The sequence below is a fragment of the Phocoena sinus genome, chromosome 17, assembly GCF_008692025.1.
Source record: "Phocoena sinus isolate mPhoSin1 chromosome 17, mPhoSin1.pri, whole genome shotgun sequence".
Taxonomy (NCBI): domain Eukaryota; kingdom Metazoa; phylum Chordata; class Mammalia; order Artiodactyla; family Phocoenidae; genus Phocoena; species Phocoena sinus.
The window spans coordinates 20679047-20706515 of record NC_045779.1 but is presented as its reverse complement, the minus strand read 5'-3'; the positions used below and the strand labels follow the sequence as shown (position 1 = coordinate 20706515).

The 27469-nt window shown below is 36.9% G+C and overlaps 1 long non-coding RNA gene across 1 annotated transcript; it reads left to right on the top strand.

Annotated features, from left to right (window-relative positions):
• Window positions 1-46: 46 nt before the first annotated feature.
• LOC116742630 lies at window positions 47-26754 on the top strand. Its single transcript, XR_004346524.1, has 4 exons — window positions 47-187; window positions 7906-7973; window positions 9529-9651; window positions 26537-26754. It is a non-coding gene; the product is annotated as an uncharacterized LOC116742630 (long non-coding RNA).
• The last annotated feature ends 715 nt before the right edge of the window (window positions 26755-27469 follow it).

The window sequence follows — 27469 nt, the reverse complement described above, 5'->3', positions numbered from 1 at the left end:
CTTTTGCCAAAAGGAAATTCTGGGAAAGATCTTGCCTGCACATCAGCAAAATGTAGGCAAATTCCCTTTTGTTTTCATCCCTCTGTCAGGAAAACTTTTCCCAGACCAGTGGGGCATATAGGACTAGAATGGAAACAAGATGGATTGAAAATTATCTTTACTATGAAATCATAAAAGGTACAAAGAGGTAGGTTTTTTTTCTTTCTTTCTTTCTTTTTCTTGTGCAATTTTCAAGACTGCCATATGAGCTGGACTAAGCTCCAGGGCTAAGACCAAGCCTTTTCTAGACCCTTTCTAGAATTTAAATTGTAGCCAAGAGGTCAATCATTTTAATTTTGTCAATCCTACAGAGCCTAAGATTATAGGGAACAAACTGTATATTCTGCAATGGATATTCATCCCATTAAAAAAAAATGTTTTTCTTTAATTACAAAAAGTAGTGATTTGTGGTGGGTTTTTGATATAAAATATTATTCATTTTAGCTTATAAAAACAGTTTTAGGACTAATTGTCAAACTGACATTTCATATTTTATTACATAATTTCTATTTTAAAGCATGCAATATGAGATCCTTCACCCCTGTGTAATTTTGTGAAAGAGTGTGACCTTTGAAAAATAAATTATCCGTGCATTTTTGGAAACCTGAGAAGTCTTTATCAATATCCTCCTAAATATTTTATATGTTTTCTCTAAAATCCCCACTTTTTTGTCAGAAAATTACTATAAAATCCCTATTTCGATAATGGCCCCTGAATTTGTTTTTGTTTTTTTTTTAATTGTTGTTGTAACAAATGATCACAAACTTAGTGGCCTAAACAACATACATAAGTCTATTATCTCACAGTTCTATAGATCAGAAGTCCAGGACAGGTCTCACCAGGGCAAAATCAAAGTGCTGGAACCAATCCCCTAGGGATACCAAGGGATGACTCTATGCAGTTGTAGAACTGATATGGATGCCAAAATTCAGCCTCAGAATACAGGTACAGAATTGAATCTCAGAGGCAGAGTCTTGGGTGAAATAGAAAAGAATAGCTTTATTGCTTTGCCAGGCAAAGGGTACCACAGAGGTAATGCCCTCAAAACTGTGTCCCCACCTGGAGGTGGTAGTGAGGAGTTTTATAGTAATGTTTCAAAGAGGAGGGCATGATCAGCTCATGGACATTCGTTTGGTGCTGAGGTAAGTGGGAGTTGGCATCATCAACCTTCTGGTTCCAATCGGTCTGGGGTCTACTTGCTTGTGGGCAGCATACAGTTCACCTCTCCACCTGGTAGGAATTTCAGTATCTGCAAAACAGCTCAAAGATATTGTTATGCATATCCCTTGAGGGAGAACCAGGACCCTGCTCCAAGGCTGCACTATTGTTTCTTGACTGCTCTTCCCCAGTCTCTGCACCCCCTCCCTTCCCTGATTAGCAACTGTTTGAACCTGCTCTTTGGAACTCAGGGAGGGTCATGGATGCTGAATGAAGCCTATTTCTTTATACTCCAATAAAGATGTTAAAAAAAAGAATTCATAGCAACAAACCTGGAATCTCAAAAAAAAAAAAAAAAAAAAGAAAAGAAACGGGGGACACAGAAAGGCTTTTGCGCCCAGGAGCTCCAGAGGGTCCTGCTCAATTTCAAGATCTCTGTTTCCTTGCTGTCAGCAGGGGGGACCCATTAGCTCCTAGAGAAAACCTCTCTCCAATGCTTACCCGTGGTCTCTTACCTCCCTGAACCAGCAGCAAAGTGTCAGGATCGTTCTCACACTGCCACCTCTCACTCACTAAAGCCAGAAGAGGTTCTCAACTTTTAAGGCTACATGTGATTAGATTGACTGCACAGAGATAACCTAGAATAATTTTTCTGTCTTAAAATCCTTACGCTCAATCACTTCTGTAAAATCCCTTTTGCCTTGTAGGGTAATATATTCACAAGTTTGGGGATAAAAATGAGAACATACGAGGGCCATTATTTTGTCTCTCATGGCACCTCCACTGCAGTGGAGAACTGGATTTCTTCAGATGAACTAGCTTTCCCGGTAACTCTCTTAAATGAAAGTGGATCATTGTCCTAAATTTATAATATTTCAGAACCAGGAGATACCATCAAGATCCACCTCCTTTCCTTTCTCACTGCCACCTCATCTTTGTGTGTCCACCCTCGTTTAATTTCCCTTCCTACTTTTTTTGCCTATATGACTCTACTATTTTTTTTTACCAGGATTTTTCTTAACTTCAGGAAGCTCCCCTTCATGTTCAGCATTCTTGAAACCTGCACCAGATTTCCTCGAGACCTGCCTTACCTCATTGGTTAAGAACAACCACCCAATACTCAAATATCACAGTTCCTGGACCAAATCCAACACATTTTACCCTCATTTAGTTTTAACAGAGCCACATGATAGCACTTCCATTATTTGGAATTCTTTAGTCCCTAAATGCCAAACTCTAAATTTTCCCTCTGATCCTTATTTTGAGCTTTTCACTGTCAATCTTGCACTACCATTAAATCTACTCTTTAATTTCATCCAGACTTCCAGGTCTAACTTCTCTCTACTCTATAACCATTCATTTATGTCCGACTCATTAATTTTTGTAAGACCAAATTCATTCATTCATTTCTTGATCAAGGGTTTATTTAAAACCTATTCAATGCAGATTTTACAGAAAAACATTCCAGTTGTTCCTGATCTCAGAGTTTACAATCTGGTTTCACTTTCCTTCCTACCCAGTCAGATCCCCAAGAAAAGGTTCAACTATTCATTCACAAGTATTCAAAATTTTATTGACTACTTACCTTATTCTAATTCCACTGTGCAGTTAGTTCCCCAAATATAGGTTCCATGCTTGTCTAAATCTGCTAATTAGGCAAAACCATAAATATTAGATAGTTGAATAAATAAACATGGAAAACCTAAAATCCACTTTCTATTTTTGAATTCCCTGACTTTCTAAATGAAGCTGTCAAGGAGAGACACGACCAAAACTGCTTTATTTGGTGACAAGTGTATAGAGCAGCCTTTACTAGTCCAACGCTGCTCACTAATTCATTGAATTAGTCAACTTACTATTCTTTTTCCAACAGTGATTACTTCAAGAGTTTTCTGCTCTTTTTAAACTGCCCACATAACAGCACTCTAATGTGTTCTGTACATCACAGAAAAAAGGAAGACCACCAGGTGCAAACTCTCTCAGTTGCTATCACTTATTCCTTTCCAAACTTACTTATAATGGCAGCCACTAATTTTTAGATTAACTCCGATACCCACTTTAACCCACTTTATGAACACTGCTACTTCCCAAGTGTGCTATGCTTGTTCCATCAATTACCTACCCTCCCTTGCACCTTCCATGGCTTCTACACCATTGGTTACAAGTCTGATTGTCTCCTATCCTAATAAAAACTTCCCCATTCTTCTCTTTTATTCCCTTCACTACTAAATTTTTCAAGAAAATGTTCATTACTTATGACCCTTTTTTTTCTCACATCTCATTTCCTTCTTAATCCCTTAGGATCTTATTACTGCCCATAAAATATCATTGCAACAATTATTTAAAAGGTCATTTAGAATCTATTGGTCACTTTTCAGTTCTCATCCAACTTGACCTATCTATAAAAAGATACTATTAATAATCCTGCTATTTTTGAAATTCCCCCTTGGCTTTCATGAATGTCTACCTTTCTGACTGCTTGCTCATCTGAGCAGCCTTCTACATTTAGGACTGCTCCATCTAAATCTCATTCACTGGCTCTGTTCTTTCTGCCTATCCCACATCCAACCCTTCATAATGACTTCTGAGCCTGCACTTGGTCCAGAGGCGGCTTCCTCCATATCCGTGGTGTCAGTGATGCTGATGGCTCTTGAGTCTATATCACCAAGCCTGATATCTTAACAGATGACTGATATTTATTTATTTATTACAGTAGGTTCTTGTTGGTTATCTATTTTAAATATAGCAGTGTGTGCATGTTAGTCCCCAAAACTCCCAATCTATCCTCCCCCCCAACCCTTCCCCCTAGTAACCATAAGTTCATTCTGTAAGTCTGTTTCTGTTTTGTAAATAAGTTCATTTGTATCATTTTTTTTAAGATTCTGCATCTAAGCAATATCATACGATATTTGTCTTTGTCTGACTTAATTCACTTAGTATGATAATCTCCATGTCCATCCATAGTGCTGCAAATGGCATTATTTTAGTCTTTGTAACGGCTGAGTAATATTCCATTGTATATATGTACCACATCTTCTTTATCCATTCATCTGTTGATGGACATTTAGGATGCTTCCATGTCTTGGCTATTGTAAACAGTGCTGCAATGAACATTGGGGTGCATGTACACTTTTGAACCATGTTTTGCTCTGGATATATGCCCAGGAGTGGGATTGCTGGATCATATGGTAGCTCTATTTTTAGTTTTTTAAAATAGTGGCTGTACCAATTTACATTCCCACCAACAGTATAGACATTTTGGATGTCTGATATTTTAACAGTTCAATATAGTTGATTCTTCTACTCTGGCAAATATGCCTCCATAAAAACCTGAAAGGCCAGGTTCAAATTTAAACTTCTTTCAGAGTTCTGGGAATTCCTCCCAAGAACATAACTAAAGGTGAGAACCATTCCAGTCCTGCCCTCTCTCTTTTTCTCCACTGCCTGGCTCTATCCAATACCATGTGGGGCCTCATGTATAGGGGTTCTCTCATGAGAACCCCATACCTCAGGTGCAGGCTGCATCCATACACTTACAGACAGCTATACTTTGAGCATCTCTTGAGCCTGAGGGAGCACATCGGAAGATGGACCTAATGAGGAAGACTGCACCTATTCCAGAAGTGGATTGGGGGCCATTTGGACATGGTTTCTAGGGTCTCAGGAACCCAGAGCTGATTCAGCAATGAGTAGTGGACTCCAGGGCACATCCCTCTTAGATCTGTGGATTCCTCATCCCACAGAGAAACATATCCAGACCAGGACCAGGGTAGAGCCCTCTAAATTGTGGGTCCTTGGGCAAGGTCTCCTCTCCAGGGTCCAAGGGTAGGACTGCAATTATTATCTGACAATAATCTTTATAATGATATTATACTGGTTTATACAATTTTTTTTTCTAGTCTGAACTTATTTCACCAACGTTATTCTTTCTAATTCTGGTCCTCCTCTCATGGGCCTATGGGCAGAGAAATCAAAGCATCTTGAATCTCATCACCTTCTTCCTCCTCTCATTTGAATGGTCACCCAGTACTATTGATACTATTGGTTCATTCTCTGAAATACATCTAGCCCTTTTCTCCTTTCCAACACTACTTCCACAGTCCAAGCTGAGACCTCTGTTCTCTTTCACGAGTAGCCTCTCAACTAGTATTTCTCTTTCCAATCTCTTGACTCTCTAGTCCATCTTTTAAATTCAACTTATCTTTCAACAGGTTAAATATGATGCACTCCTCCTCCAAATCTTCACTGGTGTCTCACTGTCTACCAAATAAGATTCTTACTACATCATTATATGCCCTTTGTATATATAATGCCTCAAAAATTCCTACTCTGGCCACATTTGCTAACTTACCATGCCAGCAATATCTAAAAACTTCTATATCTTCTTACTTTAAAAAAAACTCTTCTCCCGTTAACCTAGAAGAACTTTCCCCGTTTTCTTAGTCTATGAGGTTCAGCTCAAAAGCTATGACCTCAAGAAACCTATCCTACCTTACTTTGAGAATTAAATAAATTCTCCCTTTACTTTTAATTTGCCTTGATAATTCCTCTGCTCATCTATCCATCTTTTCTTTCATTCCTCCATCCATCCATTCATTCAACAATGTTTATTGAGAACTTACTATGAACTTGGCACTCTGCTCTGTCCTATAAGAGTTTTTGACCTCACAAAGCTTAGACTACTGGAGAAGACAGCTATTAATTAAATAATGGCCCTAAGATATAAGGATAAACTGTTTTGAACTAGGAAAAGAGCTCTGCAAGAAAAAAAAAGTGTTTTTTGAGAATGTATAGCTAGGGCTTTCCTGGGTAGTTGGGATAAGCTTTTCTGAGGAATTGACAGGTAAACTGAGATTTCAAGGACTAATAGGAGTCAACTAGATGAAAAGGGGAAAAGGTAGAGGGAGCTGAGAATGCAAAATCTTCATGGTGGGAGTGACTTTGGCTTATTCAAAAAAAATGAAAGAAAGTCAGAGATACTTGGAAGACATAAAGCAAGGGCTGAATGAGGTAAGAATATCTGTTGTGATAGGAAGTGTCCAGATTTTGTCTTTATTCTAAGAGAAACAGAAAACCTCTGAGTTTTAAGTGTGTGACATGGTTTTGTAAAGAACCTTCTGGTTGTAGCAGGGAAATTATCTGAGGATAACAAAAGTGGCTGCAGAGTATCCAGTTACAAGACTATTGCAGTAGTTCAGGTATGAACTGGTGGCTTGGGTGATGGGAATGTCAGTGGTGGTAAAGAGAAGTGTACAGATTTGAGAAATACTGAGATCATAAAATCATCTAGACTTAGTGATGGTTTGAAATGGAGAGTGAGAGAGAGGGGGATGGCAGTGTTTCAGGGTTGTGTATAATGAGTGGTGGTGCCATCCACCAAGACAGGGAACACTGGAAGAAAATCAGTTCTTGGGGAGAAGATCCTTTCACTTTGGGGAAACTTGTGTGTTTAAGGTTCACTTGAGATCCAAGAAGTCTGTGTTGCTGTATATTTGAGGCTCATTGGCCTAGAAACTTCTTAGAAAATATAGAACATTAGAGGGGATAAGAGCCAAAGACCCCATCCTTGAAGAACATCAACAGAGAAAAACCTTTAAAGTGTGAGTTTGTATGTGCAGGGGAGGGAGCTCGCATGGAAGGGGATGTCGCTGCAAAGGAGTCTGGGAATTTTTTTCTGCCTTGATTTATACATGTTTTGGCTCTGCATGTCACCTCCACTGAAAGTTCCTTGAAGATAGAGAACATGTCTTATTTATATTTATAAGTCCCCCAGCATCTTGGGACACTGTATTTATGAGATGATCCTTGAATTGAATGTTGGTGACTCTTTGACAGCCATTATTTTCTTCCTGTGGAAAAACGTTGTCTTTTAAATCTGGAGTTATTTGTATTCATTTAATGCTTTTAAACTTAATTTAAAACTTCTTGGGCTATGGTTTAGGATAATTATTTCCAAAAGAAAAGTTATAATATGTTTCATCCTATTCATAAGAGAATTAAGGTCATAGTAATATCTTTCTCTTTGTTCCGTTTATAAGCAAAAAGCAGACTTCTGTAATGATTTTTTTAATGTGACTGTCACCAAAATCTGAGACCATCATAAGCTAAAAACATAAAGAAAATCTAGCAAGATTAATTTTCCAAAAGTCATAAACTTCATTCTAGGTCAATTCCATTCCAAAATAAGTCTGAAAGGTGATCGTTTCTAACATTTTCAATAACAAATTGGTTTTAAGATTAAATAGGTTAGTTTGTACACTTTCCATTCTGTCATTTTTTCAGATAAATAGGAATTTTCTAACTGTGGGGTCACTAACTACATGTCAAGCTAAATCTAAGGTAATACACCACTTTGAAATTAATAACATCTACTTAAAATATTCTCTTGTCACCTTAATTTCCTTTCACAATTTTTAAACACTGATCTCAATGTAAGTTTTCTCCTCTATTTATAATTTTTTCTTACTCCTTCTTCCAATAGCAAAATTATATGCAAAAGAAGATACCTATTTGAAATCTCTAAAGCAAAATGACATAATGCTTTGCAAAATATTCTGTTGATGAAAAAGATTGAGAGTAACATTATATATGTTTTTTGAGTGGGACTGAAACTTTTCTTCTCCTTGGTAATTCTTGATTAGATTTATGTAAGAATGTAAATGGTGTGCATTCGCTTTCAATGTTAACAGTTCTCTGTCCCCAAAACAGATCAGTGACAAGTGAAGTCAGCATTTATTACCACATTCCTGGCAGAAATTGATAATCACCTATGTCTGGTGAGTAAGTGCCTATTCACAAAAACATAGGATTTAAAAAATTCAATCTCCAAGAATCTGTTCTATCTGCTCTTTATGTCTTTTATGTACTTTTTTTCTCATGTTTTCAGGTCCTTAAATGTGGAGCCAGGGAACTCATGGCCCGACATTTTAACATTTTGGCTAGGGACTCACTGAGTCAGTGTGAGACTAGCCTTTAATTACAAGAAGTTTTAAAAAAGGGAAAAATCTAGGAGCTACACTAGTTTCATTATCTGTGGCACATCTATTGCAGAAAAAGACAGATTTTAATAGTTAGTGTTTATTGACCTTAAATCTCTGGTTCACATATTAGACAATAATTTGAGGCTTCCACTCACAGTTTGCTTATACTTCACTTTACAAGACTTGAATGGCTCATTGGTTTTTCTTACTTGAAATAGTAAACATCTTGACAACAGTGTTATTGTTTCAAGCTATTCTGGTCTAAAAAGGACTAATCCTGTTATTCTAGAGAATCTCTGACTATCTCTATTAGTCCAGGCCCTCAGGAGATGAATCTCATTACCGAGATTAAAGGACAACTTGAGCAAAGCAAAAGATAAGAAAAATATTGAACAAAATATCACGTAAGATCATTATAAGTATTAATAAAACAGTACTTTCCACAATACATGGCACAATGCACATAATAAGTATTCAGTTAAAGTCACTATTATTGAAGAGTGAATTGAAACAAAAGGTTAAATTTTATAATAAATTTACAAGTTGTACCTAAAACTAAATGACAGAAGAACGCTAACAATTAAGGCATAGTCAAAGATATTACTAACTAAGGTATCAAACAAACCAAGAAAGCCAATATCAATAATCAACAACATAGAATTCAAGACAAATAATAATGTCTAGGATAAAGGGAGGACCATAATCTGATTTTCCCTTTAAAGGAGTAAGCATGGCTCTTATGTTGAGAATAGATTATGGTGAGAACAGGATGATAGTGGTGAGTTTATTTCTCCTTCATTTGAAAAAATTCCAGAGGTAAGCATTCCAAGGCTGGTTTGGGAGTCTCACATGATACTAAAGACTCAAGCTCCTTCTGCTATCCCTCTGCTTTACAATCTTTTGAACACTGATTTCATTCTCAAAGTGACAAGGTGGCTACTGGATCTCTGACCATAACATCCACTTTCCAGCAAGAGAAATTAGGGACAGCAAAGTCAACTCCCTTAAAAAGCCTGTCTGAAAGTACCACCCACTACCTTCCATTTACATTTCATTGGCCAGGCAGGTTTTAGGAACCTGGTCACACCTAACTTCAAAGGAGACTGAAAAATGTAGTTTTCAGACAACATGTATTGCTACCCAAATTAATATCAGGATTCTCTTATTTAGCTAAAAAGATGAGCTTGAATATTGGGTAGGCAACTAACAGCCTTTGCTACAAATCCTAGACCACATAGAAACATATTTGGAGGGAAATATAACTTTACAGATCTGAGTAGAAATGAAACAGAAAACAAAAAAAATAAAATTAATAACTCCAAGAGCTTGTCTTTTTTTCCTTTTTTCAAAGGCAAAGAGAAAAACATCTGACAAGCCGTGACGATGAGAGAGACACACACACAGAGAATGAACAAGATTGAGAGGAAACAGATGAAACATTATGAAAAAAGAGATGATATAACCAAAGTTGTAGGTAAGATTTTTTACATATATGGGAATATCATATAATTTTGAATATCTTGATGAAATTTATGATGTTCATGGAGATGATAAATTTCCAAAACTGAGTCAAGGAGAAAAAAATCTAGTCGATCAATAAACATGAAATGTAAAATTCTGTAAAAGAATTTTCTTCAAAAGGTACATGATTCACTCTTTTATAGACAAATTATTCAAAACTTCCAAGAAAATGGTAAATCTCATTGCTTTTATCTGTTCCATAGAAGAGAAAAAAGTGGAAAATTCTCAATTTATAACATAACAGTGAAATTACCCTATTAACACAATCTAACAAAAGATAGTGACAAAAAAGAACATTTCTCTTCTGAAGATAGATGCACATCCTAAATGAAATAATAGCAAATAAACCCAGCAGTATGTGAAAAAGAGAGTCCAAGTATAATTTAATATTAAGAATCAATACAATTAATTCTCCTAATAGGTCAAAGGAGCAAAATCAAAGATCATTTTGATAGATGATCTAAAGGCAATTGATAAATTTTAATAATACTCCTTTTAAGAAAACTCTTAGCAAAAAAGGAATAGGAGAATAATTTCTTAACTTGATATAAATATGTATGGTATCTTAACTAACTGTCATGCTTAATGTTGGAATAGGAAGTAATTTCATTTAGAGTTAAGAATGGGGCAAAGGTATTCAGTTCACTGTTAGTACTTAACATCTTTCTGGAAATGCTAAGTAATGCAATCAAAAATGAAATGACGTCTTATAATACTGGAAAAGAGAGAAACAATTTTTTAAGTCTTCAAATGATGTGATTTACCCACATGGAAAAAAACTCAAGAGAACCACCTGAAAAATCATTGGAACTAATAAGTGACTTCATTAAATTGGTCATGTAATGAACTCAATAGCTTTCTTATATACCTATGACAACTACAATCTAAGTTCCTTGATAAAAAAAAAAGTCTTCACTGCTGAAATTTAGCTCCTAATAAATAAATGGAAAAGAAATATAAAATAATAAGTAAAATACAGGATATCCAGAAATAAACATTTCTATGGAGAAAACAACAAAAGGTTTATCTATCTCTAGCTATATATCTATCATCTATCATCTACCTACACCTACATCTGTGTAAGATAACCCTAGATTTCAATTCTGCACTCTACACATTTTATAGCAAAATCCCAAAACAATTCTTTCACAGTTGATTGAGATATAACAAAAATATAACCTACGTAAAACAAAATTCACCTCTTTCAGTCATCATTTTGATGACATTTGGTAAATAAGCAGAGTAGTGCAACCACCACCACAATCAAAATTTTTAACTAAATTAATCAACTTCTTTAGAATGCATCCAAATTTTAAGGTAAATATTATGAATGTGTACTGCTAAAAATTGCTATCTGTAATTGGAGCCCTGCAAAAGGTGAGAAATAGGGGACAAGAAGGAAAATATTCAGCAAGGGAAGATACTTATGAGCCAATCTGTCTTCTCTTTTAAAGGAGATTCTAAATTTTAAGCGCTTTCGGGTTGGGTTCCAGAACTATTCTATTTTTATTCATAGACAGAAAACAGGCATGAATCAGGGATTAGGAAAGTTTATAGGTTATTAGGAAAGTCCTTTTTAGGAAAATCATAGCTATTAGTCTGCTGCTGAGAAAGTTGGGCTCCGTTCAAAGAATCTCTTAATTATCTCTCCTCTTGCTGAAGCTGCAGGTAACATATAGAAAAGAGTGTTCTTCCCTTTAATGAATTCCCAAATGCTGTGGCATTTATTAAGGAAATATTTAAGTAGAGCCATTGTTCAGAGGATATTTTATTCTTTCCTTACTACCACTGTCCCTGCTTCAGCTTATTAGTTTCCTAGTGGGAGGTTAAAACAAATCCACAAGAATATATTGTATTCTCCATCTGGCCTTATTCCTTACTTAACTTTGTACTTAACTGGTACAAAAATAAAAATAGGTTCAGACACTAGTGGGTGCTGATTAAGGAAATTCTTAAGCAGGATACATGTTTTTAGCTCTACTAAAATTCTGTTTTCTTAGCCCTTTCACTTAATTGTTGATGTAAGGAAAATTAAAGTTTGTAACTCTTCATTTTTTTTTCAATGCATATTTATAGCGTATTCAGTATGAGTGAGACTTGGTATTCAGTTCTGCGATACAAAGATGAATAATACAGACTTGGATCCTGGTCACATAGACTATAATCCGGGTAGAGGGGAAGATAAATATGTGTTCATACAATGTAATAAGCACCAAATTAGGAAGAACATACCTGATGGGTACTTATCCAGGCTTGGGAGACCAACGTGCTTCCAGGAGAAAATGTGTGGATCTGCCTCTGGGGGAGACTGGGTGAATATAATTGAAGAACAGTAAACATTTTGGTGTTGGAAATAGGCAAAATGTTTTAAATTCTACTCTTCTACATTTTGAGAAGAGTAATCTTCTGATTGGTATCTGGGGACTTAAAAGTGATTTCCCACAAGATGCTCAGTCTGTCAGTCAAGAAGAATTTATGGTGCCAGTGAATTTCCAAACATTGTGCTAAGCACAAGGGATAATATCATAAATGAGACCAAATCTCTGCCTTCAGGGAGCATATATTCAACTGGCAGGAACACGGGTGCAATGATGCTTTTGTATAACATAATCCAATATTCCATTCAGACTTAGAAGTTCAGATTTCTTAGTACTTGGCCACTTGATAATCAGTGTCATGTGGGATGATAAATGTAGACCATGTATTTATCTCAAAGCATTCCACCACCCTACTGAAGATTATATTTCCCTTGTCTATGTTTTCCCCACCCATTTTCTATATCTCTATTACAGCTCTTGGCACAACTAACTTTTTAAGTGAGATTTATTTAATTTCTTAAGAAAAGTTCACAACCACATACAGTCATGTAACTACCACAACATCAGGACATAGAAATTTTCCATCACCCCAAAAAGTTCACTTTTGCCACTTCCTAATCTAATCTCTCCCATACTCACATCCCCTGCAACTGATCTGATAACTGTTCCTCTAGTTTCACCTTTTTTATACAGCATCCAGCCTTTAGTGTCTGGCTCCTTTCACTTAGCATAATGCTTTTAAAGTTATATTTTATTTATTTTTCTTGCCTCATTGCACTGGCTAGGACTTCCAGTACAAAGTTGAATAGATGTGGTGATAGCACACATCTTTGACTTGTTCTCAATCTTAGGGTGAAAGTATTCAGTCTCTCACATGAAGTAAATTTTTAACTACAGTTATTTCAGGCTGAATCTTCCTTTTATTGATTCTCCAGGAATCATTACTATGGAGAATGTCTCACAGTGGCTCATTTGACATTGGGTGGTGCCTCTCCCCCAGCTTGATACATACAATACACTCCTCAGCTTCTGCACTCTGTGGTATACACAGGCTTCTTGCTGCTGGGGTGTCTCACATTTCTCAGCAAGCTCTCTAAGACTTCTTTTAAAACAAGCTTTGGGCCTGTTCTCTTCCACTGGGCCCTTCTTCAATCCAGGGGAAACACATACAACTCCCAGTGTTGTCATCACTCTTTCCGCCACCAAGACCATCTTATAGATACTAGTCAACCATGCCACCCAAGTTCCAGGATTCTTGAGAAGGTTCTCTAGATGGTCTGCTTGAAACACCTCTCTCATGGCTTAAATGAAGGGAAAGTAACACCCAATCCTCTCCCAGAGGGAGGGCAAGGAAAGCGCCAAAAATTGCAACAGCTTTCTCCAAAGACATTTGTATCTTTAAACTCAGGCATTTTATTCCCTTGAGTGAGTGGGCTGAAGACCATAAAACTGGGTTTGGGGGGGGACCTTTGAAAATCTTGCATAGAGGGGTCAAATGACATTTTTGCAATGTCAGGATATTTTCCTCTATTGCTTTATTCCTTTGGAGACTTTAGTTGACAGAGAAGCAGAACAAGTCCCATTTTATAATGTATTACAAGTGAATTAACTGATACCAAAGGTTGACCTTCTAACTTCAATTTGTATTTATCTGACTACATTACACTATTTCAGTTTATTTTCTATACATGATGGGCCAAAAGAACCATATTTGTGAATAAGGACAGCAAATAAGGAATAGCTATGTACACATACCCCTTTTAATCACTGCAACAAATTCCCATTATTTAGGAATTATGGAGGAATTGCTAAATAAAAAAACTGCAGGTGAGATTATGTAAAATTGACAGAAGTGCAAAGAGTCAATATTTAGCAATAAGGCAGAGTAAGATTCATAGTTTTAAGACTTTTTAAAAAGTGAAATCTTGTTGTGAAGTGAAATCTTTTTTTTGTTGTTGTTAATTCAATATGTGTTTATTAAACTCCACATAGGTACCGGGAAGAGTGTTAGAGAGTGTAAGTGCTCATGGGAGCTTCCACTCCCAAGGGAGTAAAAGACAATAAACAATTAAATGAATAAATGAGCATGGTCATTTTGGGTAATGACACATATATAAAAAATAAAATAGGGAAATATGATATAGAGTGAGTGCACATGAGAGTGGGGTATTTGGCTAAACGTGAAGACCTCTCCGAAGAGGTGATATTTGAGTTGAGATAAATAACAAGAAGGAGCAAGCTCCGCAAAGATATTATGGCAGCTTGTCCTACGCAGAGGGAACAGAGAGTAAAGATGCCCTCAGGCAAGAATACACTTGGTAAATTCATAGACACAAGGCCAGTGTTACTGAAGCATAATGATAGGTGGAGCACAGTAAATGATGAAGTCAGACAGCAGCCAAGAATCTTGAAGGTGATGTTAAGTCATTAGATTTATTCTAAGTGCAGCAGAGAACCTGCAGCCTGGAAACAACGTGTTCTAACTAATGAATTTAAGGGATCATTCCCTCTACTGTGCAGAGATTGAATTCTAAGGATCAAGAATAGGAGTTGGAAAGCCAAGTAGAAAGAAGGCTATTACAGTGGTTCAGGTGAAATATGGTCATGACGGATTAGGCAATGATCATAGACAGAAGTGGATGGAAAAATGGTATATATTGAAGATAGAATTGATGGGACTTGTTTATGGATAAGACTTGGAATATAAATGAAAGAGGTGAATGACTCCTAGTCTTGAGCAATAGATGGCTGATTGAGAAGATTGAATCAGAAACAGTTTTAGGGATCAGCTCTGTACAAGATAATTTTGAGAAGCCTGTTAGATATCCAAGGGAAGAAATCAAATATGTATTTGCATATGTATCAAAGTCTAGAGGCCAGTGTAGAGATCATGATTAGAGATACAAAACTGGGATTTATTGACATCTCAGTGACAGTCAGGGAACTAGATAAGATGTCTTAAGGAAAGAAAGTGGACTGAAAAAGGTCCAAGGATCAAACTCTGAAACACTCCAACATTTATAGATGCAACATAAAATTTAGCAGCAATGAGGTAGACTAATAAGATGAAGCCACTGATGTAGGAGAAAAACCAGGTCATGTCCATCATAGAAACGAAAAGAGTAAAATGTGTTACAAAAGAAAGAGTGAGTGGTCAGCTCTAGTCTAATGTTTCTGACAGGTGGAATAAGGACAGAGAAATGACCATTGGAACATGGATGCCAATGACAACTGTTTGAGCTTGTATAACAAACCAGAAAGCAGAGTCTGAAACAAAGGTTACAGTTAAAGTAGTTTATTTTAGGACATGATCCCAGGAACTAGGAGTGGAGGAATGGGAAGAGTGAAGCAGAGAAGGAAGGAAAGTCAATACAAGCATACATTAACCTCATCATCACTGGAGACTCAATTGTCCTAGAATCTTCTGAGAAGCTATAGAACATGCCTTAGAACTGACTGCCTATGGGACACAAAGATCATTCTTTGTAATCTTTGATCAAAGGTCATGAGACAAAGGTCATTCATGGGGTGTCCATTCTTCATACTTCCAGGTGTTTACAAACTCCACTATTGAGATATGCTGCACTCAGTATAATCAAAGAAGTGTCAGAACAGAAAAATAGAGATACAAGGTACAGCAGAGAAGAGGTATTGCTAGATTATGCTTGCAAAAATCTGGTTGCTAACAATAATTGGAATTAAAAGTGAACATAAAAAATGTAAGATGGGGAATAAGAAAGTCTGATATCTGTTCCTTGCATCATTCAGGACCTTCAAGATAATGGTTGACTTTAATTTCTACAAAAGACAATGCTGAAGGGTTAGTTGAGCAAGCTGTAGTTCCCACTGCCGCACCTGGGACTGAGGCTGTGATTTATATTTATCAACAGCTTTCTCTCCCACCTATTCTATATTCCCCTTACCTTTGGTCAGCCCTTCATCAAGACTAGGCTGTTTGCTTTAGTAGTGACTCAGACCTTCATCCCTAAAGGGTCTGGGTCTTTAATTGCTTTGCATCTGTTTGGCTGTGGTTGCTGGATTTGCCCATTTAGAGGTATTACTGATCATGGAAGTAATAAGAAATACTCCTGTGAGTTCCCTGGATTTTACATATGTTCTCTTCTGTCTTCATTATGTGTTAGCAATCCTAGGTTCTAATGGTAATCAGTTATTCCCACCAACATAGTAACTCCTTTCTTTGTCTGCTGACTCATTCACATAGCAAGGCTGAACTGACCAGTTGGTAGCAGTCTCTTCAAGTTCAGTAGAATCCTTCCTGTGTTCTCTGTGGTAGCATGTTTTCCACTTACCCAAGATCCAGGATTTTGAATCCTACAGAAACCAAGATTACAGGGGGCAAAATGTATATTCTGCAATTCCACTCTTTGATTCCCAGGTCCATATTTCTCACAGTTCTGGAGACTGGAATTCTAAGATTATAGTGCCAGCTTGGTCGGGTTCTGCTGAGAGCCTTTCCCTGAGCTGTGGACATTTGACTTCTTTTTGTAGTCTCACACGGTAGAAAGGGTGTGCTCTTCATCTCCTTATAAGGGCTTCAATCCCATCCCATCATGTGGGCTGCATGTCCATGACCTCATCCAAACCTAATTACTTCCCGAAGTCCCCGCCCCCCATAGATTATCACAATGAAGATTAGGCTTTGATATATGAATTTGGATGGGGGAGACAAAAATATTCCATTCATAGTATGCTGGAACAATGGATATCTTATATTTAAAAAGAGGAAAAGAAAGCAAGAAAAAAGAACTTCAATTCATACCTCACACCATATACAAAGATTAACTCAAAATGGATCACATACTCAACTGTAAATTCAAAATCTATAAACATTCTAGAAGGAAATACAGGAGATAACCTAAATGATTTGTAAGTGAGTTGGGGTTAGGAAATAATTTCCTAGCTATCACACCAGGAAGATGATTTACAAAAAGTAAAAATTGATTAATTGACTTCATCAAAATTAAATCATCTTCTCCTCAAAAAGACATTGTTAAGAGAATGAAAAGTTAAGCCATAGACTGGGAGAACATATTTGCATATCATTTATCTTATAAAGGACTTGTATTATAATATATAAAGAAGTTAAAATTCAGTAAGAAAATAAAAAGACACAATTAGAAAATGGGCAAAAGATTTGAGCATACTCATCACCAAAGAAATTATATGGATGGCAAATAAGCACATAAAAAATGCTCAATATCATTAATAATTAGAGAAGTGTAATTAAAATCTCAGTAAACTACTACCACACACCTATTGACATGCCTAAAATTAAAACGACTCACCATACCAAGTGTTGGCAGGTATATGGGTCAACTGAAACTCTCATTCACTCCTGGTCAAAAACAGTTTGGCAGGGTCTTAAAAAGTTAATTCTATATCTACCATATGATACAGCCATTTAACTCCAAGGTATTTACCCAAGATAAATAAAAGCATATTTCCATAAAAGACTTGAACATGAATATTTATAGCAGCTTTAATAGCCTCAAATTGGAAAAAATCCAAATGATTATCAGTAGATAATATAACAACTTGTCATATAACCATTCAATGAAATGCTAATCAGCAATAAAAAGGAATGTTCTAATGATGCCTACAACAACATAGATGAACCTCAAAAACAGTATGCTCAGAGAAAGAAGAAAGATACAAATACTACAATTTGATTTCACCTATATAAAATTCTAGAAAATTCCAGTTAATTTGTAGTGGTAAAAAGCAGGTCAATCATAGCCTGGAGAAGGGTGGCAGGGAGATGCAGGAGGGGAGAATTGAAGGGCAGTGAGGAATTTTGGAGGTGATGAATATGTTCATTATTTTGACTGTGGTTGTGGCTTTATAGAAGTATTCATGTGTTGAAATTTACCAAATCATGCACTGTAAACAAGTTCAGTTTATGTATGTCAATTATAGCTCAATAAAGCTAATAAAAAGAGAGAAGTATTTGGTATAGGTAAGACGTGGTGCTGCTGAGTCACACATGTGCTAAACTGTTTGCTCAAAAATAACTGGAGAAAGAAAGATGATCCAGAAATATGAGGCCCATCACAAGAGATGTCTGATGTAATGACAGAGTGTGAACAGAGAAGTCCAAACAGTAGTGTAGGCAGAAACTTTTTTTAATAATAATAGCTTCCAATTATGTAATGTTTATTTCCACCAAATAAATATTTCCACACATATATTACACACATAGATATTAGTAGTACCATTTCCTCATAATAGACCCAATGGTAGATAATATTATTATCTTCATTATAAAGATAAGGAAACTGAGAATCAGAGTGTTAGCTGATGTATTAGACACATACAGAGAAACAGAACCAATAAGTTATATATTAATATTTATATTTAATGTTTATATAAGAGAGATTTATTATAAGAAATTTGTTCACATGATCAAAAAGGGTGACAATTCCCAAGGTTTTCAGGATGAATTGGCAAGTTGGAACCCAGGGGAGCCCATGGTGTAGTTCTAGTGTCTCAAGGCCAGCTGTCTTGAAACCCAGGAAGGACTAATGTTTCAGTTAAAATCTGAAGGCAGGAAAAAGCTGATGTCTCAGTTCAAAGGCAGTCAGGCAGGAGGAATTATCTCTTATGAGCAGGAGGGTCAGCCTTTTTGTTCTATTCAGTCCTTCAACTGATTAGATGAGGCCCACCCACCTTAGGGAAGGGCAATCTGCTTCACCCAGTGTATCCATTCAAATGTTAATCTCATCCAGAAACCCTCTTGGACACACTCAGAATAATGTTTGACCAAGTATCTGAACACCCTGTGGCTTAGTCAAATTGGCACAAAATTAACCATCATAGCTAGTGAAGACTGAAGTATTTATTAAAGAAGTAAATAATACGTTTGAGAACTATCTGTGAAGGTAAGTTTAGCTATAGTCAGTTATAGACAGTAGCACAGAGAGATGAGGAGGATAAAACCTAGCATTAAGAATTTTTATTTGAAGAGAGTAAATGTTAGTACATGTATATGTGTTGAGATATGATCCAGAAGAAAGGTATAAAATTATGTTTCAGAGGAAATGATATAAATGCAAGGGAGAAGTCTTGGGAAGGGAAGCCACTGAATTGATTCCATGATGAGCTAACAGGTTGAGACCCTGCAATAGAATTGCATTCAAAGCCTATTTAAGTTCAGGACACATCCTACCTTTCTGATCTCATCTTTTATCACTCCCCATTTCACATTAAAAACTATTCTAAACACACTATGTTTTCCATTCCTCTGGTACTTTGCTCTGCCTTTAACCTTGTATAAGAACATCCATCATATAGCTCCCATACAGTGAATTCTACCTCATTCTTCAAAACCCAGTTCAAATATCTGTGCAGCTTCCTTCAACATCCTGAGATCAAATCTGTTACTCCTGTTGTTATTCCTCTTCATATGACCCCTGCTAGCTCTGATCACGTTACATGGTGATGTTTATTTCTACATCTGTTTCCTCCTCACCTCCTTGAAAACTGGGCAATATATTTTCCTTTTTAATCCCATTATCAAGTGCCTTATCCACCACAGTGTTTATTCTCAAAACATACTTCAATGGGTGAAAATATGAATAAAATGTAACTGTCTCAGCTGAATTTCAGGGCATATTTACATGTAGAAAGAACTTCAAACATTTGATAGTAACTCAGTGGGGAACCGCTATACCATGTCAAAACTTGCCTCCACAAGCACACAAGAGTATAGAGTGCAAAACGCCCAAGGCCAATAAGACAATATCCCTAGGGTTAAGACTAGCACCTAAAGCACTGCCTGATCACTTTGGGCAGTGTACAGTCATTGGCTTTGTCCCCCCGTATCAGATGATCCCTGAAGATGGCATGAACATCCCTAGGCTATTGGCAATTTTGTTGAGGGAGGCTGTGTAGTTTCCACTGAGCTATGTAGAAAGATGAAATTGAGCGACAGAGACTAAAGGACCTGCCTGAGGCTAAAGAAAGAGTCAGTGTTTGAGTTCTACACACCTGACCCCACTTGTACATTTGGAACATAACCCTTTTTACTTCAGCAGAGCTGCTAAGTTTAAGCACTTATGGTAATAAAGCAGGAAATATAAATAATGCTTTTCCCCAGTAATAGGTCTTTTCCATGGGTATCAATTCTCTGCTGCAATTTCTTTTCAACAAGCTGAGAGAACTAATGAAAGGTGTTCTTCTTTCAAATATATATATATATATATATATATAAATTCTAAAGCAAGCTTATTCTGGTATACCATGCCCAATGTGAAACTTAACACTTCTTATTTGAAATTTATAGCCAATTTCGAATCTGCTGTTCCTGCTGTTTGTTTCCCATCCCATTTCTCTGGGCTAGCAAACCTGTAAATAGTTTACATGTGGGTTCAATTTTTTGGTCTATTTCCTTGTCAAATTTTCAGGCTTTGAGCCTTCTAAAATGGCAGAAGTAATCAGAATTGAACTTGGGAAATGGGAAATGGTGCTTAGTGAGGTGTTTCTGGAAACTTCCCTCCCATCCCCTTATTCTTTCCCTTTATCACCAAATTTTCTGCAGTTAAAATGTCCTTGGTATCTCAGAAATGTGCAGCCTCCCATTATAGGGGGTCTATTTAGCAACTCTTCCTTAGTGTAATGGCCCAATCAGATCCTGAGTTTATTTCATTTCTTTTATAGTCAAAACTGTCTTTGTATATGCCTATATTTAATGGTTTTCTCTCGGGACTCAAGTAGTTCATACTTCGTGTGACGTAACTTAATTTTATGATGTGTTTGGTATAAATAGATTTTTTTTCTTCTCTACTCCTCTAAGACGATGACAATTTGATTTTCCATTTATGGTAACATTAATGTCATCTCCTGGAATTTAAGCACATCATTTCTGTCTAGTTTCTAAAAGCAATCTCATTTGCCAAGCATCTGATTGAGTGCAGGTTTTAAACACAGACCCAGAACCACAGACATCAAGGAGAGCTTTGGCTGAGTAACCAATCACAGATGAAGGGTGAGCAAGAAATCCTCATGATGGTGGGCTTCCCTGGTGGCGCAGTGGTTGAGAGTCCATCTGCCGACGCAGGGGACACGGGTTCGTGTCCCGGTCCGTGAGATCCCACATGCTGCAGAGCTGCTAGGCCCGTGAGCCATGGCCGCTGAGCCTGCGCATCCGGAGCCTGTGCTCCACAATGGGAGAGGCCACAACAGTGAGGCCAGCGTACCACAAAAAAAATAAAATAAAATAAATCCTCATGATGGCCTTTCATCTTTGTCACGCTCCCAGTTGATAAAATGCCACCCTCCAACTTCAGAAAGTTATAAAACTGCCTCTACCTACACATATAATGGTACATGTTAGATTTTCATTTTAGGTTCTATGAACCCCATCTCATTAAAGGTCCTCGTACCATATTAGTTCTAAAGGCATAATCCTTCTTAAAAAAAAAAAACCTAAAAGCTTCCACTGCTTGTCATTAATGATACCCATAAATTCCTTCCTACTGCCAATATTGCTGTCAATCAGGGAAATTAGTGCAAAGGAAAGTGCTGGGCTCAAATAAAGCAGACTGGGCCTGGAAGAGTTCACTCCAGTTCCATTGTTCTTAGGTACCATGCTGCTGCGAACATAATAGCAATGAAGCTGAATCTCTGACATTGTGCATTTTAACTAGAATATTTTGACATTCTGTTTTACTTGTTATACTCATGTCTAAGGGAGAAAAAAGGCTATTCTTTCTATTTTGCACAAAAAAAGAATATCAGTTTTTAGAAGTCACTATGCAAAGGCTTAGTCAAATTCAGTTTTATAGAATCATATACACCTACAAAAAAATGCCCCAGAAACACATGACCTGTGTTAGCTCATCGTTTTTATTTAAACTCTTCTTTCCAGCTGAGATCAATCCATCTTCTCCCACTGACTCTATAAAATACCTCTACCAAATTTCTTTGGGTATTCCTGAGAAAATTGGGTTGGGCACAGGGAGTTTTTGAAATCTGATGAAAAATATTTATGGTTACTTAATGCAAATATTGGAATATCATCAGTACACTGTTGATACTCTGTACTACATCTTCTTTTCATCTATTCTGACAGTGTAGCTTTAGAGCTTACTCAGTGCCTGGCTGAGCTAAGGACTCACATGAAAGCTGACTGGCTGAATTTCAAGCTAAATAAAACAGAGGTGAGAATCTTGAGGGTAAAGGGCTGAGAAGGGGGCTGGGGACATTATTTAGAGAATGTTTAAACCTGGGGGTTTTCTTACTAACAACTGTGCTCCAAAAACCTTACAACTCAGCGAGGATCATGCCCTGTGCTTGACCCAGAGAACTTTACTGATCACCTAGACATTGTGAAGCAAGCTGAGGTCATGGCAATTTTTCATGAGCGAGCCTTGCCCACACTTCCACTATCTGGTAATTGTCATTTTTTCAAATGATGCCACCACCAGATTGTAAATTCCTTGAAGGCAGGGTCTCTGATGTTCATTTTTTAATCTCTGAAGTCTAATGTAATGCCTGGCATATAATAAGAAGATGGGGAAGGGAGGAAAGAAGGAAGGAAGGGAGGAAGGAAGGAAGGAAGGAAGGAAGGAAGGAAGGAAGGAAGGAAGGGAGGAAGGAAAGAAAGAAGGAAGGGAGGAAGGAAGGAAGAAAGACCCTGGTTAAGTCAATAAGTGGTTCATGTTAATCTTAACTTTCAGTACTGTAATAAAAAAAGAGTTTTGATTCTAACTGTAAAAGAAGCTTAATAAGGTGTATTACAGCTTCAGACTTAAATAATGGCTGGGACAGCAGAGACAAAATAGAGCGTTTGTGCTAATCTCCTTCAAGTGCCGAGATAGACACAGCCTCACACAAAGATGCATATAGCTTGGAGAAGCTGATGAAGTCTGGATTTCAGCCCCGCTCGGCCCCTTAGCCATGAGCCCTTGTGCAGAGGGCAACCTGAAGCCCCATAGATTTACCAAGAACACCACCTCCTCAAAACCCCATCTTACTGATCTTTATAACTCAGCAGAGAACTGTTCTTTTCAGATAGGAAATGATTTAATACTAATTGATCCTCAATGGCTATTTAAGCTGCTGTGCCTATTGCTATCCTATGCTTATGATTCTTAAATTCCTAATATTTTCAGTTATAAATATATATTTGTACTGTAGAGCAGTTTATCTAAGGAAGCAATTGAGAAAATTAAGTAAGGACTCTGCTCTGATTTACCAAATGAGACTTCTTGACAAACCACCTCGCTTACAGACAATCAAAATTAAATGCTGGGACACTTCAATAATGAGCCAACAAGCATTTAGCTGAGAATTTACTATAAAATTAGCTATGTTCCAGATTAAAGAAAGCTTGTGAGTACCTGGGAGCAAGCAGTCACAGTGAAGTGTCTCATTCTTTCATGAACAGCATTCCCAGTGTGTCCTTGGTTTTTGACATACTATGTTGTACAATACTGCATTGAAAAACAAAGGATGGGTGATAATCTGAGAGATTTCTAATCATTTCAGCTACTTACAGCAGACACACTCTGTTTTGGATGCTATGAGCAAGTTAGCCCAACTGAAAAGAACTTTTAAGTACTTTAATCCACTGTACAAAAAGATAATCTTGAGGATGTAGCCCCTGCCACATGGAAGAGTTATTTATATAGTTCAAGGTAGTGCTCAAATGCAGAGTGACTGGGAACAGGTATCCAGCTACAAATAGAATTCTCAGGTTCAAGTGGTCTATGTAACTCTCCAAAAGAAATCTAAGTAATGATTTAAATAACCCATAGAAAGAGATAACTTTTGTATTGCAAGAGGTGCAATACAGTTGACTGTAATTTTTATTTTAAAAAACCCCACAAAATAAATATAAGGTAATTTTAGGGAAATTAGAAAAAAAGAAACAAATACACAAAGGAAAGGAAATCAAAACACCTATGACCCCACAATCTAGATGTAACTACTATGATAGCTTTGGTCAATATCATTCCAGGATATTTTCCACCCATCAGTATATGCTGTTATGATGAAAATTGTTCAAACTCTACATACTATTCATAATCAGCACTTTAAAATTAATGATATACCATACATATTTTTCTGAGTGAATAAATATTTATCTAGAGCATCATTTGTTACTATAGTTGTTCTTGTACCATAGTCAGTTATTTTTCTCCTATATATGGATATATATACACACATCATCATGTATTTTGAATCAGTAACAAATTATTTCTGAACATTCAAATAGTATCCGATTGTTCAACATCATAAACATTGCTTTAATAAACATTTTTGTAGCTCAATCTTTGGGTACAAACCTTACATTTTCTTAGGATAAATGTAGAAATGCTGGATCAAATATAATCCATACGGTAGCAGAGAATTTGATTTATTCATCAGAATCCATGGTCTCCTCTTCCTCCTAGATGCAGCCAGACTGCCTTTCCCTCCTTCCATTGCTCTTAATGTGACCATGAGTCTGAGGTTCAACCAATGATAGTGCAATAATGACCCATATAAACCGCTTATGCATACTTCTCCATACTCTCTTCCCTTTTCGGTTGTTTGGAATGACAACGATCCCCAGGACAAGGTTGGAAGTCACATATTAAAGGTGGTGGAACTTCTGTTAGCTTGGGTGTCCCAGTGACTGTAGAGAGGGTCTCTGCTCACATGTTTACTGTTCCAACACTGCACCATGTACAAGAAATAAACCTGCACTGTGTTGGAGCTATTATGTGTTTTGGAAACTACTTGAAACTCTAACCAATACATACTTTTTAAAATTTTATAACATTTATTGTCATAATGACATCCAAAATAATTTCCTAATTTGTTTTACAAAATTGACAATACAGATTTCATTATCTTTTGAAAACTCTCTATCAAGTGAAAAAATGTCCTGTATTCTAATTTGCATCTTTTGATTATTAATAACATTGAATGCTTTTTCATATACTCATAGGTAACTGCATTTGAAATAAAATGATGAATCTTCTTTTCTAATCACTAACTATCCTAAAAGTAGTGGTTGTAGTCAGATTGACTTTCAGCCAACTGGAAATTAGAAAGTCCAGCAAATAGATCTTCAAATTTTAAAGGGAAATATAGAAGTTATATTACTAAGTTATTTAAAATCTTCTTATTTTATGGAGTGAAGGTGATGAAATTATTAGTCTATATAAGATTGTAAGCTTAACATAATAGCATAAGTTATGGGAAAATAAATTTCACATATTATTGAAATGCTCATATCATTAAACATTTTATTCAAGGCAGAACGGAAAACTGGATGTCAACTACAACTTTTTCAATTGAAATAATGGAACTTTATTTTATTTTATTTTATTTATTATTTTTATACAGTACAGTATTAGTTACCTATTTTATACATATTAGTGTAAATATGTCAATCCCAATCTCCTAATTCATCCCACCACCATCCCCCCCCCCAACTTTCCCCCCTTGGTGTCCATACGTTTGCTCTCTACATCTGTCTATCTATTTCTGCCTTGCAAACTGGTTCATCCGTACCATTTTTCTAGATTCCACATATATGCGTTAATCTACAATATTTGTTTTTCTCTTTCTGACTTACTTCACTCTGTATGACAGTCTCTAGGTCCATCCACAGCTCTAAAAATGACCCAATTTTGTTCCTTTTTGTGATGAGTAATATTCCATTGTATATATGTACCACATCTTTATCCATTCGTCTGTCGGTGGGCATTAAGTTGCTTGGAAATAATGGAAATTTAAAGCACTACTTGCTAATTGTTCTTTTTTTCAATCTCATAGGCAATAGTTAAGTGTGGTCTGCTTGAGCACACACAGATCTCTCACTTAAGAAAATACAGGCAAAATAAAACTAATTTATAAAATAGTAGAATTTTAACTAGTCCCTCTCCGCAGTATTTCCTGTAACCTGATGATCTTCCTTTCTTTAGGACAGCCAAACCACTGCTGCCCTTTAGCTCTCAGAGCCTCAAGGCAAAAACAAACTGGTTTTGAAACAAACTTTCAAAAGCCTAGCCCTGAGGTTGCTAAGCATTTACCACACTTAGATGAGGCCAGAGTAAAACTTTCCCTCTACTCCCTGAGACCAGATCTTGTCCTGGTACAAAAGAAAGGCAGCAAGGACCTTCCCTGAGCACCTGCATGTTTCTGAGAAGGTCTGGGGGAATCCCATAAACCTTCCCTTGGACAGGTTTGACAGCACCTTGGTAAATCCAGGACACAGAAAGCAGAAGAGGCCCATAGCCCTTTACTAGGGAGTAGAAAGAATCCTAGACTAGAGATGACTTCATAGAATATCTAGGCCAGAGGTTACAACTGGCCCATTTATAGGTAGAATAAAGACTCCCTAAAGGTATCCATAATCCTGATCCCTGGAATCTGTTATGTTAACTTACACGGCAAAAGGGAATTTCCAGGTGTGATTAAAGTTAAAGGGCTTGAAATGGGGAGATTATCCTGGACATGGGTCTGTTCTAATCACACAAGTCCTTAAAAGTGGTTAACTTTTCACAGCTGTGGTCAGAGAGGCCTGTGACAACAGAGAATGGGCCAGAGAAACATGACATTGCTGGCTTTGAAGATAGAGGAAGGGGCCCATGAGCCAAGGAATGTGGGTGACTCCTAGAAGCTGAAAAAAGCAAGGAAAGAACATTTTCCCAAGAGCCTTAAGAAAGGAACACAGCCTGCTAGCACATTGATTTTTGTCCAGAAAGATCCATGTCAGACTGCTGACCTACTGAACTGTAAGATAATAAATTTGTATTGTTTTAAGCAACTGAGTTTGTGATAATTTGTTAAAACCACAAATGAAAACTAATATAGCTGTCCACAGGCTACATATGGCCTACTGTTGGGAAATTTCACATAAAACCTTATTTCCACTTTCTTGAAAACCCAGAAGATCTGTGAACATTGGTCCACATTTTGCGCACAGAAGCAATCCACTGCAGTGGAATAATGGTACCATCTTCCAACAAGCAAGGTGTTCTGTAGGTCATGACAGTCTCCATTACACACCTACCTCAGGTAGATTACCTATTGACCCATCTAGCTACTACAGGTCTATGCATATGAACTCAAAATAGCCTGGCATAATTGACCAGGCCTTAGTATTATGGAAGAGAATTAGAATAATTCCAATGTAGCCAAAGAATATCTTGAAGATGGTAAAGCCTACAGGTTGTCATGCTGAGTTTTTTATACCAGGGGAAGAGTGAGGGGCTACAGCTGGGAGTAATAGCAGAGGAAGTCTCACAGTCAGAAATAAAGGCAATTCATCAGTGACCTGTGAAAGCGGGAACAGCTAAAGACAGTACAAATGAGGACATTTCATTGTGAAATCGAACAGGACCCTGTGGGGCCCTCCTGGGTGCAGAAGACTTTCTGTGTCCCTGTTTCTTGTTTGTAGGAAAAAAGCTTCGGCCTCCTAGACCTTCCTTGAGTTCC